Source organism: Myotis nattereri, assembly GCF_964212035.1.
Source record: "Myotis nattereri genome assembly, chromosome: 3".
NCBI lineage: Eukaryota > Metazoa > Chordata > Mammalia > Chiroptera > Vespertilionidae > Myotis > Myotis nattereri.
Window position 1 is genome coordinate 93,634,712 of NC_138077.1, and position 17,012 is coordinate 93,651,723.

Here is a 17,012-nt window from a genome sequence, read left to right on the forward strand (position 1 = left end):
GTATAGCTGTATTTTATTTATATTCCCTGCTGTATAGTATGCCATTGGATATATACTCCTGGCACTTAAGTGCTTCTTGAAGTTGTGTTTTCTAAAACAAATAATGTTGTCACCTATCTTCATATTCATATCTCCTAGTATAAAAATTAAGTTCACTTTCTCATCTCTCAATTGAGGATAACAATAGGCACATTCTAGGATTGTCCATACCAATACCAACATTCAGTTTCCTGATCTACAACACAATAACCATTATTCTTAGCATTAAGTGAACATGTATATTAAATATATAGAACAAGGACTGATGTTCATAATAGGTGTTCCATAAATCTTTGGTCACTTTCCATTAAAGATTAAGAGATGACTTTAATCTCATATGGAACATAATCTCTTATGGAACATGCTATGTGATCTGTAGGTGCAGACACTTCTGACTCAATGTTCAATGCTACCACTTGGCCTCTAACAAATGCAGACCTATATGGTTTAATTATACTTACAAGTCAAATGGACAACACACTGAAGGATAAATGGTGATGTCAAATGCCATAGAATGAGAGAGGAGGTGCTGCTTCTTGCTTTCCCAGGATTTGCCAGCATTATCTTCCTGGATAGCGTCCAGCTGCTCAAGCTTTCCAGGGCAAAGGCAAAGTGCCTTCTTTTGACCCAGATAAAGCTTCTAGATACGGACAAGTACAACACTGCCACCACAAATTCATGTACTAGATGTGTGACCCAGTTTTCTTCGAGAAATGCTGCCACTTTGGGGGGCCAGTAGAAGATACTATATATTACTCACCACTATTACACTGATGTTGCATGTGTTAAGAGCCTTCTTCTGTATAGGACACAAAAAAACATGGCAGGGAAAACAGTGATAGCCTACCTTCTTTGTGGTTTGAAAAATAGCCCTGAATCATCTTTTCTTTCTACAGTTTTCTTCATTACAACTTTCACTTGGGTGAAACTTCTGGTTTTCAGAATTTCACATTCTATTTGTTTTCTTCCCTTATTTACTACCTTTCTAAACATTTCCTAACAATATCAAGCATTTTATAAATGTATGTCTGATTACCAGCCATTAGTTGTTAAATTTTTTTGGGGGGGAAAGGGGAAGGAAGGATAAGGTGAAGTGTCTGAAATAAATACAGTTGACCCTTGAACAATGTGGGGGTCAGGGGCACCAACAACCCTGCACATTCAAAAATCCATGTATAACTTTTGACTTTTGAAAAACTTAACAGCTAATAGTCTACTGTTAATTAGAAGCCTTACTGATAACATAGTTAACATATTATGTATGTTATATGTATTATGTTTATAATAAAATAAGCTAGAACAAATAAAATGTTATTAAGAAAATCATAAGAAAGAAAATATACAGTTATAACATTTATTGAAAAAAATTGCATATAAATGCACCAGCACTATTCATATTGTGTTAAGGGTCAACTGTACTTCAAAATTCCGAATTTACATGTTCTGTTATTAAAATAAGACTTTCCTTCCCCTCTTTTTTCTAATGCTGTCTTTTATTTGGTTAACATTCAATCAGACATGATAGGAAGTGTGAAAGTCAGATTTCAGTAGGTATAGCTGATAAAAAAAAAAGAGAGAGAGAAATAGAAAATAAAAGGAGACAGAACACTGTTGGTAATCAGGGGTGGCAAACTTTTTAACTCGAGGGCCACAATGGGTTCTTAAACTGGACCGGAGGGCTGGAACAAAAGCATGGATGGAGTGCTTGTGTGAACTAATATAAATTCAAAGTAAACATCATTACATAAAAGGGTAAGGTCTTTTTTTTCCAATAGTTTTATTCATTTCAAACGGGCCATAGTTTGCCCACGGCTGGTATAGGTAGACTTGTTAGAAATCCACTTTGAAAATTTCCTGAGTGTTTCACTTTGGTTATTTGATTTCCTAGCTCTTCCAAAGAGCTTGTGGGTAAGCATTAACAATAGCATGCAACAAAAAATATTTCTCTTCAGAGGTAGCTAGCAAAAGTGCATAAACATTTGACACAGATAATATTGTGAAGCTGATGCCTAGGGAGAAAATTTCTTGAGGTACACAAATCATTCTTCAGGTTGCTAATTTGGGTGGGGAAGGCTTCATCTGTAAACATTGTGGCCTATACCAAACTCCAGGCTGTTATGTGGAGAAATCTGCTTCACAGAAACAACAATATAAAGTGAAAAAATGATGAACAGAAGAGCCAACTAGCCTCAGGGCTGTCCTGACCCAGGAAAAGGGATCTGAGATTTTGTAAAGCAGCCAGTAAATGCTGAATGAAAGTTCACACTTTGCTTCTGAGCCTTTTCCTCAGCACTAATTTCAGAATGGTATCATGTTATAAGTTAATAATGACCAGTGGAATGCTTTGAGGAAAGGAGGCACAAGGGAACTAGGCTAGAACTGGCCATGGCTACCCCTTACTTAAAAGTAATAGGCCTAATGTGAAATTCCTCTCCACATCAACCTTGTGGGAGGAAATTTTGTCAACTTGCAAGCAGATAATGAAAACTCTAGTGAGAGGCAGGCGGACATTGACACTGTTCAGTCTCATCAAGTGGCTGATGAGGATGAGGACACTACATTGTTCCCTAAGGATAGAAATGAGCCAAATAATGACAGCATGTGGGAGAAAGGCAATTAAAAAATGCAGAGAGCATGACTATTAGATCTCAGTGTCTGATGAGGGGAATAGAGAAAATGAACCACTTAACATGGCTAAACCCATACACAATGAAATGTATTAGGTACAAATGATGTAAAATAGATGCTTTAGTGATTAGAGTATGGGACTATGACTCTACATAGAACAAGCATTTCTGCAGCAAGCTATGGGTAGAGAGAAGGTAAAAAACAAACAAACAACAAAAAAAGGTAAAAGGCTTAGTCTTTCATCTGTTTAATAGCTAAAAAGCACCAAAACATCAGAGTACAGATAGAGGGTAAGAACCACACTAATTGGTTCAACAAAGAGAATTCTAATATAGGAATTATTTAAAGAGTTCTTGAAAGGCTGAACAATAAAAAGAGACACTGGGCTAACACAGAGACAGCAAGTGAAGGGATCCCTTAGAATGCCAGGAACAGAGGAAGAGGTTGAGGTTATCAGGACACTAGAGAAGAGGCCTTGAGAAGCTGTGACTAAGATCTATTAGGAGTGAGAGCTCCTTGCTATTGCTGGTATCTCAAGTTCAAAGGAGGTTCCCTACTAACCTGCATGAGAGGTTGCTACCTGACTGTTGCTAGTTTCTCCAAAAAAATGCCCAAAAGTTGGTTCTGAGGACATGGAAGAAAGCAAGAAACTGAAACCAACAGCTTCGTCAAAGGTTACAAGCTACTCCTGAGATTAGGCTGACAGGACAGTAACACCTTTCAGCTTCTCTAGTGCCCTCCATTGGCAGAACTAACAGGAAAATAGGTGGCAAAGAAGAAACGTAATTTGCAGAAACCCTAGCATCACAGAACTAAAATGTAATAGTTAACAACTGTCACCACAAACTTATAACTTTCAACCTGAGAGCCAGAGTACATCAAAAGGATTTATTATAAGAACTAAAAGTGCTATAATTTCAGTTTGCACTCTTATGGAAAGAGGATGTTTTTGGTGCCCTCCTTTTATATTTATGCATCTGGAAGAACACCATAATCTTCAAAGGCTTTTTTCAGTCTATGTTTACCTATAAAATGCAATAAACTCAGCTATTTTCTTAATAAGGTAGAGAGTAAGATAGTGTATCCAGAGTTTAGTTAACTCAAAAGTTTCATCATTTAAAATGGATTGTTACTGGACTGGGAAATATTCAAATGTGGGGAGAAGAGAGAAAATAAAAAGAATAGTCTAAAACAGGATAATTGGCCTCTGAAAATTAAATCAATTATATGAAAGCATCCTAGGGATCTCTAGAAATCCCTATTTTTATGGCAATATATTGAGATGATGCTTAATCCACAGAGCAATAGAAGCACAAAACAGATACAATTGTTACAGTGGTTGAAAAAAGCCTAATGAAAAAAATAACCACTATTTTCAAGAACAGAAAGAAAACATGCCAAAGGATGTCCCTTTTTCCAATTTGTATGTCTTTATGCTCATGTAAAAGAAGGTATAATGTTTTGCTAATAAGTCATGAGTTAGAACATAAATGCATATACACAAATGAGGTGAAGAAAAATGGTGCGGAATTATGTAAAGTATTATAAAGCACATTATTACACCTGTCTGGACATATTTTTCCCACTGTATATCTGTGATTGGCACTCTGCAGAGAGAAGTGAACCCTTCCCACTTTACTCAGACCTCAATTCTAATTGATTTTACAAGGCTATTCTTCCTAGCATGAGATACTACTGCTAAGAGAAAATTGAGTACGAAGACAAATCCTGACAAAACATAAAATACATGCATACTTTTTTATTTGGATAATCTAGGTTCATATATATTAACAAATGTGTCTAAAGCCTGTGAAAGGTTTGCAAAATTTTACAGGAGATTGTTAAATGTTACTGCAATATAATCTATGTCACAGCATACACAGTTCATTTAACAATTTTACCATTTGTAAACTTTAGTATGTCATGCCCATTGAGTAGAACTTAAAATAAATGTATTTATAACATTTTGTGTTTACCATAGTGCTTAATAAATAGTTTTAAAGTCTAGAAAACCTTTCCCTTGGCTATGAATTAATCTATGGAGCATTCAAAATGGTTGAATGTGCAAGTTGGGAAAATGAGCATATTTGTTACAGTAACAACCTTCTAATGAATTATGGACTTGTTCTTGCAAGTTGTTTATTTAAAAATGGTCCTCATCAGTGGTCCAGTTTTCTTGTTAAAAAAGGATTATTAAAACAAAAGCAAAAACTAAAGTACAAGCAGTTGCCTGATCTTTGTGTTTTTATCAAATCAGGACAAATACATTAAAAATTTTGGATTGTTATCATGCTACTACAATAGTTAATTCTTTGCTTTTTGAACTCTGACCCTCCAAATTTTCTTTAGCAGTTCAGTAGTATTTTCAGTGTACTGCTTATAAAACACATAGTATTTGGCTCATGAAATTCTTTTAAAATTTATTTGGGATCTACATAATTTTAGAACCATGGAATTATAATATTGTTCCCCTTTCCTTGATTTAATACATTGCATCATACTGCATACAGTAGAAGAATTTTCCTCCCTTAATCCTCTTTGATTGCTGTAACTTGGCTGATAATGATTTCTGAGAAGAGTTATATATATGTCTCACTTTAAATACCTTAGCTTGGCTTATGTGCAAATACAATGGCCATATTCCTATGTATAATTGAAATGGAATTGAATCCACCTCTAGTGAGTTAATACTTCTCTACTTCCTATGTTGAATGGTTGACAACTTTCTGGTTGCTGAAATTATACCAATAAGAGTTTGGGGATTATAAACTTTTGATGGGATATTTTCTTCATCTTGAATTTTAATCTCTGTATGTGCAGATATTTTAAACACTTTGCCTGGAACCTATTATAAATTCAATAAATGTTAGTTGCATGATTTCATATATATGTATGTATATAAACCCTTATATATTTTTAGTATAAAAAATGAGGACTCTATTCTCTGCAGCATATAGAATAGGAGTCTGAACATATTTTCTAGACTTTCCAGCTATACAGTTTCTGTCACTAATAATTGACTCTGCTGTTGTAGCATGAAATTAATACATAAACAAAAATAATACCTAAATGAATTGGGGTGGTTCTTTTCTACTAAAAATTTATTTACAAAAACTGCTGGTATGCAGGATTTAGTCCATGTGCTATAATTTACTCTTAATATAGACAATTTAAAATTGCACATGCAAGTTGAACTATAGAATGATCAACAAAATAGAGTAAGCCAAAGGGAATTCTGTTGAACAATATCATTCAAAATACACATATAATGTTTCTGAAACTTTATGGGTTTTTTTTCTGGCTCATTTTAAGAAATTGTATATATTTCATAGTACTTAAATATGTAGTAATTAAAATATAAAATAAATTCTGTTTTTCATTGCCCATATGATACAAAACACATTAATACAATTAGGTATGAAAATTTACATTAACAACACAAAGCAATTCATGAAAAACAAGTCCAAAAATTGAATTTATTTAAAGGTAAATTCTTGTTTCAATCTATGACTGACTTACTCGTTTTATTAAATTATTATTTCTTTTATTGTTTAAAGTATTACATGTGTTCTTTTTTCCCTGATTAATGCCCCCATTAAATTATTATTTGTATTTATTAATAAAATTGAAAGATATGAGCTTCATTTCATTAATCTCTAAAATGGGAAGAATCCTATATAATAAAAGTTTATTATGCAAATTTTTCCCTCAACCAGAGTTCTTCCGGGAGTTCGGCCAGGGGGCAGGCCAACCTGGGGAAGGGAGGTAGCCCCTGGCACTGGCAGGTGGCCAGGGGAAGGGAGGGAGGCCACAGCTGGCAGCCGGAAGCCACTAGGGACCCTACCAGTGCATGAATTTTGTGCAATGGGCCTCTAGTACTCCCATGAAAACCTTCAGTGAAGGAAGAGAAAAATCATATATATATATTGGTTTAAGTTTCTCCAGAGGAGAGGTCAGGTCTAATTTGTTTAGTGTGATCTTTCAGAGTATTTTGATACTCTCTTATAGGCAGGTGATGTCAGCAAAAACCTTCAATATATTAAATAAAAAATATTCAGACTAAATGTCTTAAATAAAAATATCACAGAACTGAATTGCTACTGAAAGCCTGCAAGAATAAAATAAAAATGATTATAAAGTATTCTATAATCAAACTGCTCTCTTAATGCTTAATAACATTTCTGTTAATGGCTTTCCTCTTCTAGAATTCCACCTCAGTCATTTGATTTCTTTCCTGTATCACCAGATTATTTTAGCTCTTTCTAGTCTCCCTTAGATGTCATTCAGTGAGTTAGAACCATTTGGCAGGCAGCCATACACTACCTATGATAAAGAGCAGTAATTTTACTTAAGTTCTGTGTCTTAAAGATAGAATCGTCATCTCTGTGTTGGTCGAGGTGGATTTATAAGGCTTACCGGGGTAACTCTCTTAATGGATATTATTTTACATAGCATGAACTGCAGAGATAACTAAATCTATGAACACAACCACTGACCGCTCTAATAACACCAAGCTCTAATAGGTATCCTATCTAGGTTACAGTTAACAAATCTTTGAATAGCTAATTTTTATCTCATCGATTCTACTTGTATTCTTTATTGCCTCTAGTTAAAGCAGAAAGTTTATTTGTTCAGATAGTGAAAATAAAAACTAGATTTGCAAGAGCAGGGTACGCTTGGGAGTGCAAACCAAAGTCAGATCGTGGAAGAATCTCTTTGAGCCAGCTCTCTAAATCACATACAGGTGTTGAACCTTCTTAAATTCTGCTGATACTGACTAGATGAGACAAGAGGTGACATGTATGCCCAGCCTCTGCTGTTCCTGAATCTTTCCTACAGCAGTTCTTCAAACAGTCACAGGTTGTAGAAAGCCCTCCGATAGCAATGGCATAACCGCTCCTTGTGCTTTATGCATAACAGAGACAACTAGAAATGATGAGTTTATTTTGTAAATTTAATTTAGGAGGTTTTTACACTGTATGCACACATCCTTTCCTGAAAATCACAGGCAAAGTATTAGATTTATTTCAAACCCAACTAAATACAGTTTTGCTGAAACGTAGCTGAGAAATGTAGATGTGTAAGGATCGAATCATGTTAGAGAGAATGCCAGCATTGAGTTCATCATCCATGGAAGTGGTTTGGACTTGCATATATAAATAAAAACTCATCCAGATACTGGGGTCTATCTTTTACCATTTTTCTCTGCACATAAATAATATTACCAGGATATAAATAATAAAAAATATGCCTACTTTAATATAACATAGTATTTAAGACCATTGGATTTGTAATGTAATAAATAATAACTAGATTTAAAGTCCTGTTCCACTACTTCTTAAATTTGTGTTCTTGATAAGCTGCTTAATTATAAGCCTAAATTTCCACTTTGTGGAAAATGGGGTAATAAATGTAGCTACTCATAGAGTTATTATGGAAATTAGCTTAACTATGTATATAAAGCTGATGGTCCCAAGTCTTGTACAAATTATGCACTGATTCCTGAAAGCTTCTTGGATTAGTGCAGGGAGAAATAAGTTTATTAAAAATCGCCTCCTGGCCACCTATCTGGCTCAATCAAATTGATCCTTCAGCAATACCAAATATTTTCTTAGATAATGAATCAGACTTAGTGAAGTTTCTACTAAAATTAGGCAATGTAGAGATAACCACATGGAAATTCAAAAGTCAGGTCTATTGGAAAAAGATCAAAGATGACCAGGTTGAGTTTGGTCAATGAGAGAAATGTCATGCAAACGCAGAAAGAATTTAATATTCCCCCTGAGATGCTACTACATTAGCCCTATAAGAATTTCTCAAATATTTTAGAGATATCTTTGTATACTTACCCTTTCATGTATGTAAATTTCTTCTTCTAACTATTATATATCCAGGGCCTACAAAGCAGCACACTGAAATGGGCTTGCAGACAGTGACAGTATCACAACTCATTCAGATCCACAGTTTGGTTGGCTTGAAATACACTCCTCTCCCAAGCTAATTCCAGTGTTAGTTCAATATTCAGGTTAGATGTTACCTTTTCCTTAAAGACATACCCCCCTCTCTCTCTGCTCCTTTGTAATGTTCTCTAAAAGCCTACAGAGTAACATTTATGATAGTTTTATCATCAACTGGTCCTTGAGAGAATAAAACTAGTGACCTCAGAGAATAAAACTCCTTGAGAACTATATGAGATACTGTTCATCTTTTTATCCATGGCCCCATTTACAGTGTCTCGCACAGAGTGGACACCCAATTCAAGTTTATGAATAGATGATTTAATAACTGAGTTAAGGAGCTCCAATTACAAATAAGACATACAAATGTAGTAAAAAAAGATAACAGAAACAAACACTCATGGGCATCACTACTTTCTTTTAGTAACTTCTCATCTTTTCTTAATTTTATTTTGAAAGGTTATCCTAGCGCAGAAATGTTGAGCATTTATCAACTTCACGATAAGTGTAAAATCTATAACCAATATTTTTAGAGCACCCATAAAAACAAGGTTTAAAAAGGAGGAAAAAAATAAGGATGACCAGTCAAAAAAAGAGAAACTGGAAGAAAATGAGTTCTGCTCTACAGAACTTGATGATAATATATGTCTCCCATCAATTCCCCTTTCCTCCAAGCCAAGGCTCTCCTTTTGTCATTGTGATTACTAAAGGCATGATAGCCTGCTGGCTAACTGATGATCCTGACACCGCGTGCACACAAGCATTAATTCTTTGCTCCTAAAGCCTTTACCCATGTGCACAGTAAACAGTTAGGTTTGGTCTCCTGGGAATAGTTTTTAATCTCTCTATTTCATATTCATATTCTAAGATAGGAGAAGCAATCACTCCTATTGGGCATACCCAACATGTCTTTAGGTTATCACTCAGTCTCCATGAGACATAGTACTAACTATAAGAAACATTCATCTTAAGAATCTGTAGTCTTACATTTCTTGATAAAATAAATTTTCAAAAATTAATCAAATAATTTATCTCTAAAATGTTCACCGAGCCACCTAAATAACATAACTCTAAGGAGAGTAGATTGTCTTCTCCATTTCTACTGCAAGGAGTTTCCATTCTTATTTTATAGCATTCCTGTGATGAGTTGCAAAATTGTAAATTGACCATTTTTCTGAGGCCAACCCAGATTTGCTTTCAACTACAAGTGTAGTCTAAATAAGAACTAATGAAAGGTAGGTTTTATTTTTATAGCATAGACACCTTTTTGCTTTGTTTTACTATGTTGCCTAATAACTCTAAGCCCACCTTGCAGTTTATGTGACAATGCTGGTTGCCCGGCTGGAGCATCTGTCCAAGTGCTTCCCCACGCACCGCATCCTGTGTGAGACAGCGATAAATCCTGTCTGAGACACAAAGGACGATAGGAGATTTAAAAATATATATTTTCCTCTGTTCTCACTTTCTTCTGAGAAGTCTTTCATTCTATTTCTGAGTTGAGTTGATTGATTCTGAACTAGTTTAAACTCAAGGTCTGGAGCAACAAGCTGAGAAAAAAAAGATAGAGATATATTTTAGAAGTGCCTTGGCTTTATCTTCTGATTCATTCAATAGAAAAGCTTTTTTATGGATAAAGTTCCTTTTATAAGCTGTAGTACTCTGTTACTATTGGAGTGAAGCATTACAAAAGAGGGGAAATGGTGAAATGCTGACAATTTAATACATATAAAATATTAAAGAAGTGAATATTGAACAAGAAAAACTCAAGCTTTACTTGTGGTATTTCTGTGGGGGGGTTATGTGTTGCTTAATTAGTTCAATAAGTGAAGTATAAAGCTTTAACTCTGAGCAGTGAGTGCTGGGAGGAAGGGAGAAAATTCTCTTTTCCCCCCTTTAGTTATTTTTGGCTGGATGAATAATGAAATCAACAGGAGGCAGACTGACAAGAGAAAATCAAATTTAATCTCTTGCTCAGGGGAGCCCCACATACATTAGAGATCAGAAACGGCATGCATGAGAGGCTCAAAGATAGAAAGGGGGATTGAGGGGTGAAGTAGGTGATTTGTGGGCTTCCAAAGGTCATTGCAAGATGATAGAAAGAACAAATGTTTAGTAAATAAAGTTTGTTCTTCCCTATAGATAGGTCAAATGAAGTTATCTCAAATAATCTCTTATGGGCAAGGTCCCTATTTCAAATTCTTCCAGGTAGTAAGGGGCAAAAGTTACACTTGAATCTGAAGCTAATTACCTTTACCTCAAAGTAATCTGCATAGAACTGAGACACATCTTGAGGTGGCTCATTCTGGACCTCCACAGTTCATAATAGATAAATACAGGGAAGTTTTTAAAAATTGACTTTATTTTGGAGGGTAATATTTTTTACTGGAAAACAATAATACAACTTAGAATGGATTTGAGGCAAATTGTTGCTTAAGCAGGTTTTCTTTAAGTTAACTAAACAAAGTTTAAAATGCAAGTTATATATATATATATATATATATATATATATATATATATATATATATATATATATAATATGCAAAGTGTTCCCTCAGGACTTTCGACCAACCAGGAGTTCTATCGCTCACTATGACATGTGCTGTCCACCAGGGGGTGGCGCGGAATGAAGGGAGGCCCCAGCTGGCAGCCAGCAGCTTCTAGGGACCCTACCCACGCACAAATTTCATGCACCAGGCCTCTAGTAATAAAAGAAAAGTTCTGGTACAGGACCAGCAGTACAAAAAAAAAAAACAACTAGTATATGAGTACCTGGATAATACGCCCATTTTGCAATAGTGCAACTTTTAAGTACATATTGTTGACTGTCCATTGTCCATGCACAGTTACAACTCCACATTTCAACAACAACATGTTAACAGTTCTTAAAAAAAAAAAAACTACCTAAAAAAGGGTATAACCCAGATGTTCCCTTATTTGACCAACTCCATCTAAGTTTAGATGTGCAGAAGGGCTTAGATATATGCAGAGTAAGCCACATGCAAACGTTACCTGATGTATGTTCTAAAATAAAGTTTCAAGACAATGACAATAAGATAAGGGAAGAAAACACGGAGGAATGAAGTCCTAATTACAGTTCATAATACATAATGTAGGGAAGGTTTGTTTCTTTTAATGGTTTTAAATAAAGGTAGCAAAAAGCTAAACTTTCCTGCCTGTTCGTGTAATCAGAGAACCTCAGCACTACTCTTAAGTGGAATGACTAGCTGGAAAATGTTAAGAACCTCCTCAGAAGATACCCTTTATCTGTCTGATGCCTTGGACCCCATCAAAAAGCTTCCTGCCTTTCCTTTGAGGCCTTAATCTTCACATAAGTTAAAATTTCACCTGGGCTTGGTAAAATATTGGGTTATGAGGCAATTCCAATTCAATATTCACATTTTTTAACAGGAGCTCAGACCATGGAATGCTTTTGAGAACATTCCATGTAGTAATGGGGACTCTTGTTTTGGTAGAAATAATTTTCAATCTATCAAATACTTTTGATGTACTTGCCTATTATGTTTGTCGTGAGCATGTGGTACGTAGTTAAAATACTCATTGGGCTCTTTATATACTCCTAGTTTATATACTAACATGATTTAGGATGTGTGTGTTTTTCTAAAGTACATTTTTCAGCAATAAAAGACTAACTCTTTGAGACTTACTCATTCCTTAACTAGTTTATTGCTATCCAATGTAATGGAAAATGCCTTGATTTATGTATTTGAAGAATGTTATATTTATCTATATTTATCTCCTTATGTTTACCCATCCCTATGTCAGATGTCATGGAAGTCAAGTGCTTATAGTACAAGGACTGACACTATTACAGCTCACTTATTGTCCCATATACAGACATAGAAGCTTAATTAACACTTTTGATATCTGTAACTCTCTATGCTTGAGGAGGCTCCCTACTTAACTACTTCATTTTATACAGCACAGCACCCACTGCCATCACAAATATTTTCTTCTTCTAAGATTGAAATCTCTTACCTCTTGATTAAAATCTATAGCAGGTCTTTTAGAACAATGATTCCTAGAAACTATAGAGGAAATAGTGTTTCATTCATTCAACAAATAATTTTTGTGTCTAGTATTCATATTGGAATTACCAAGGCCTTTTGAGATATATTATTTATCATATATTCTAATACTACTAGAGGCCCGATGCATGAAATTCATGCACAGGAGGGGTCCCCTCAGCCCAGCCTGCACTCTTTCCAATCCAGGACCCCTTAGGGGATGTCTGACTGCCAGTTTAGGCCCAATCCCAGGGATCGAGCCTAAACTGGCAGTGGGACATCCCTCTGACAATCCTGGACTGCTGGCTCCTAATCACTCACCTGCCTGCCTGGTCTCTCCTCACTGCCTCTGCATGATGGCCTGATCACCCCTAACTGTCCCCCACTGCCAGCCAGGTCGGCCCCAACTGCCCCCTCCCTGCTGGCCTGGTTGCTCCTAACTGCCCCGCCCCCCCGTCAGCCTGGTCACCCCACACAGCCTGCTTGTTTAGTCGTTTGGTTGTCCCTCACTACGGCCTGGTCATAGGCAACTATCTTCTGACGGTGTGAGGGTTAATTTGCATATTACCTCTTTATTATATTGGATACATTATTTCCACCTAAATTGTATATTCTCCCCAGTCAATCTCTATTCCCTATCCAGCTTTACTTTTGCTTCCTAGTATTTATCACCACTTTAAATTATATTTGCATTGTCTAATGAATTATTTTTGTATTGTCTAACTCCTCGTACTAGAATATAAGCTCCGTGATGGTGGTGAATTTATTTTATCCACTGCTTTAACCCTGTACCTAAAACCATACTTAGGCCATGGTAAGTGCTCAGTACTCATTAAATGACTAGCTCAATCAATTAATGAATTGGCCTCAGTTTTAGATACTTCCCAGTTCTTCACCATGCCAGATAGAGAACCTGTGCTACTAATGGGATTGCGCCATAGGTCTCAGGTCTAATAGTATAATGGAAAATGGATACGCTATACGTATATAAAGCTACCTATATTAATCTTTGTAAATGTTAAACCCAGCTTGTTATTCTAACCAGGTTTTTCTCTCAAAACTAGAACTTACATGTTAAAAGACTTTTTAATATACTTCACAATCCAGCATTTTCAGTTCCAGTGTGAATCTAAGGAGCAGCCTGACCTTCAAGGCCCTGGGTAACACTGACTGCCCAGACACAGGCATTCGCTGGTAAAACAAAAAACCAAAAAACACAAACACACAAAAAAACCCACGTGGCCACTCAAGGATGCTAATAATGAAAACCCATATCAGGAGCAGCAAGGACACTGCCTGCATGTCCACAACCCCTGCTCCTGGTCTCTTTGTTCTACTTTTTCTCTCCCGCCTTATAAAAATGTCCACCTGCACTGAACTCTTAAGATGGGTTTTTGAGGACTGTGAAAACTCCCCCATCTTCTCAGGATGCCAGCACACAGCTGAACCTCTTTCCTTTTACCAACACCTGTCTCTTGAGTTTGGCTTTTGTGGCAGTGGTCAGTAGAATCAGATTTTGGTTATGATAGTACTGAATGAAGGCTCAGGGCCAGTGGAAGAGACGTACAGTTACTGAAGACAAAGAAATATCTATTTAGATTTTCTCAGAAGTCATTCAATCCTTTTGCTTCAACGAGATACAATTATTAAATTGATACTCAGTAACGAATCCACTGCTCTTAATCTAGCTTGTAGCTAATAATTTAAAGGTGAAAATTGTAATTACCTACTATCAAGTACCTTAGCATATTTACATCCCTATGTGTTGAAACCAATATTAAAAGATAGGCATCTCATTATAAAGGATATTTCATAAGACTACAGGATTTTGAAGAGAGAGCCATTAAAAATATAAAGCCAAACAATGTTTTTTTAAATCACTTAAAATGAGGAAAAAGAGTGTGCATATAAAATCCTAAGGAATCTGTGACTTCAAGAATGTACAGCCACAACTGTGGCAGCAATGGTTGACATGCTTTACAGCATTCTTATAATACTTTCCAAAAGTAAGGGGATGCTTTCAAGGAAAATAAGGACATTTTGTGGATGGAGGATATTATCTGCATAACTGGGTAGAATGCAACAAATGTTTTAAACAGTTCATTTTGATCATTATTGTCAGCTTTGTTTTTCTTTTTCAAAAAAGAACACAAACTCGTATAAAACAAAAGATGCTTTGTTTGAAACTGGCTCTATATGTTAGAAAGTGCTTGAAATTTTGTTTTGAAATACATGAAAGGACTAGTTACATTTATACTAACCCAGGTAGAATTAGTGTGATCTTAGAGCTCTATAAGCATCTAGAAGCCTTCTCATTTCCATCTCATTTCCTGCCAAAACCTAACTACCAATGGAAGAGGAGCAGGAAGGGCTAAATGTAGTGTTAAAAAAAAGAAAAAAAGAACACTTTTAAATTGGGAGTTGCATCAAATGGTCTTAAAACATAAGATGAGTAGGTGATTTCTAAAATGTGAAAACTTTCCTATGGTATGATAATCATAAAACCTTTAGTGCAGTTAATGCAGACACAGTTTGTATTGTTTCAAATTAAATGAAAGCATTGAGACCTTACAGATAGAAAGCTCTGAAGGACTAGTAGATGTTGAAAAGATGAATCTAACAACATATTTTTTCTTCTAGCCATTTTACATTTGTTCTTTAACATCTCTTTTTTAAAGGTAGAGAGGGAAGATTTTTCTAAGAGTAATCTGAAGATATACCAAAGGGACAAAGGTACAGCACTGATAATTTAAGTATTATTGATCTTATTAACATAATATAGACAATATAAATTATACCTATACTAGGGGCCCAGTGCACAAATTTGTGCACCTTGAAAGGAACTGTGGGCCACTAGGCTGCGGTGGGCACAGGGGCAGGTCTCAGCCCATCTTCCATGCCCCAGCCCAGCCACTCCCACTGTCGCCGCTCCCGTGCACTGCCAGCACTGGCCCTGCTCATACCCATTGATGGCACAGAGTGATTGGGGCCGGCACCAGGTGCTGGCAGCGGGTGCAAGCAGGGCCATCGCCAACAGCAGGTGCAAGAGGTGGTGGCTGCTGCCCTGATTGGACCTCAGGAGCAGGGGGAGGTGGAGAAGTCCTGAGGGGTGATCAGGGCTGAAAGCCGCTGCTCGCACCTGCTGATGGCACCTGGTGGTCAGCACACATCATAGTTACCAGTTGTTTGGTTGTTCCGGTTGTTCCGCTGTTCGATCTATTTTCATATTAGCCTTTTATTATATAGGATATGGTGCAAGAGAATAATGGAAAAACTAAACATTTTTTTAAAATTCCATCTTGGACCTATCAGTTTAGTCAAGTATAAAAGGTACAATAATTATATAAGCAAATTTAGTGAATAGTCCAACATGTTTGTCTATTCTATATAGTCTGTCCTATATAATAAAGGCCTTGGTGGCATCACGCCCTCGCGCAACGCCCTCGCATAACATCATCACAAGATGGCCGCCACAAGATGGCCACCACAAGATGGCCACGTGAACAGCAGAGGCAGGGCCTGGTGGCCACTCCACACGGTGAGGCCTGGGGGTCCTGTGGCTCTGTGCAGTATGGGGGAAGCCAGTCCCAGAATCTCGGCCACCTCGCACAGAGGAGGCGGGTCCCAGCAGAGGAGGCAGGTCGCGGCAGGGAAGGACAGTTGGGGGCAATCAGGACTGCAGGGGAGGGCAGTTGGGAGTGATTGGGCTGGCAGGGGAGGGCAGTTGGGGGTGATCAGGCCAGCAGGGACACAGTTAGGGGAAAATCAGGCTGGCAGGCAGAAGCAGTTAGGGGCAATCAGATAGGCAGGCAGGTGAGCAGTTAGGAGCCAGTGGTCCCGGATTGTGAGAGGCAGGTCCGACTGTCAGTTTATGGGATTGGGCCTAAACCAGCAGTCGGACATTCCCCAAGGGGTCACAGATTGGAGAGGGTGCAGGCCGGGCTGAGGGACACCCCCCCCCCTCAACCCCTGTGCATGAATTTCATACAGCAGGCCTCTAATATGTAATGAGAGAGAAATGTACCTATTTCTTTTTTTTACTAACAACTTTCCATCAAAGTGGAAAGTGTGGCATTAATTTGTAGCATGAAAAAGAAATGTTATAGGAAATAAAACTAACTTTTGGTAAGTACCAGTCACTGCTGGTATATGGTTTATATGTGTTAAGTTGCTTGAGTTTAATATTAACCCTATGGGTCAAATGATTATATTGAGCAGAAGATAAAGGTGAAACTGCATTTTTACTTAGAGGCATGCAGCTAGAAAGTAGCAAAACTAGCGTTTTGAGCCCATATCTGCCTAGCTAGAAGGAATAAATAGCTATGAAAATTTCATGTCCTAACACCTTCATGTCATGAGTATT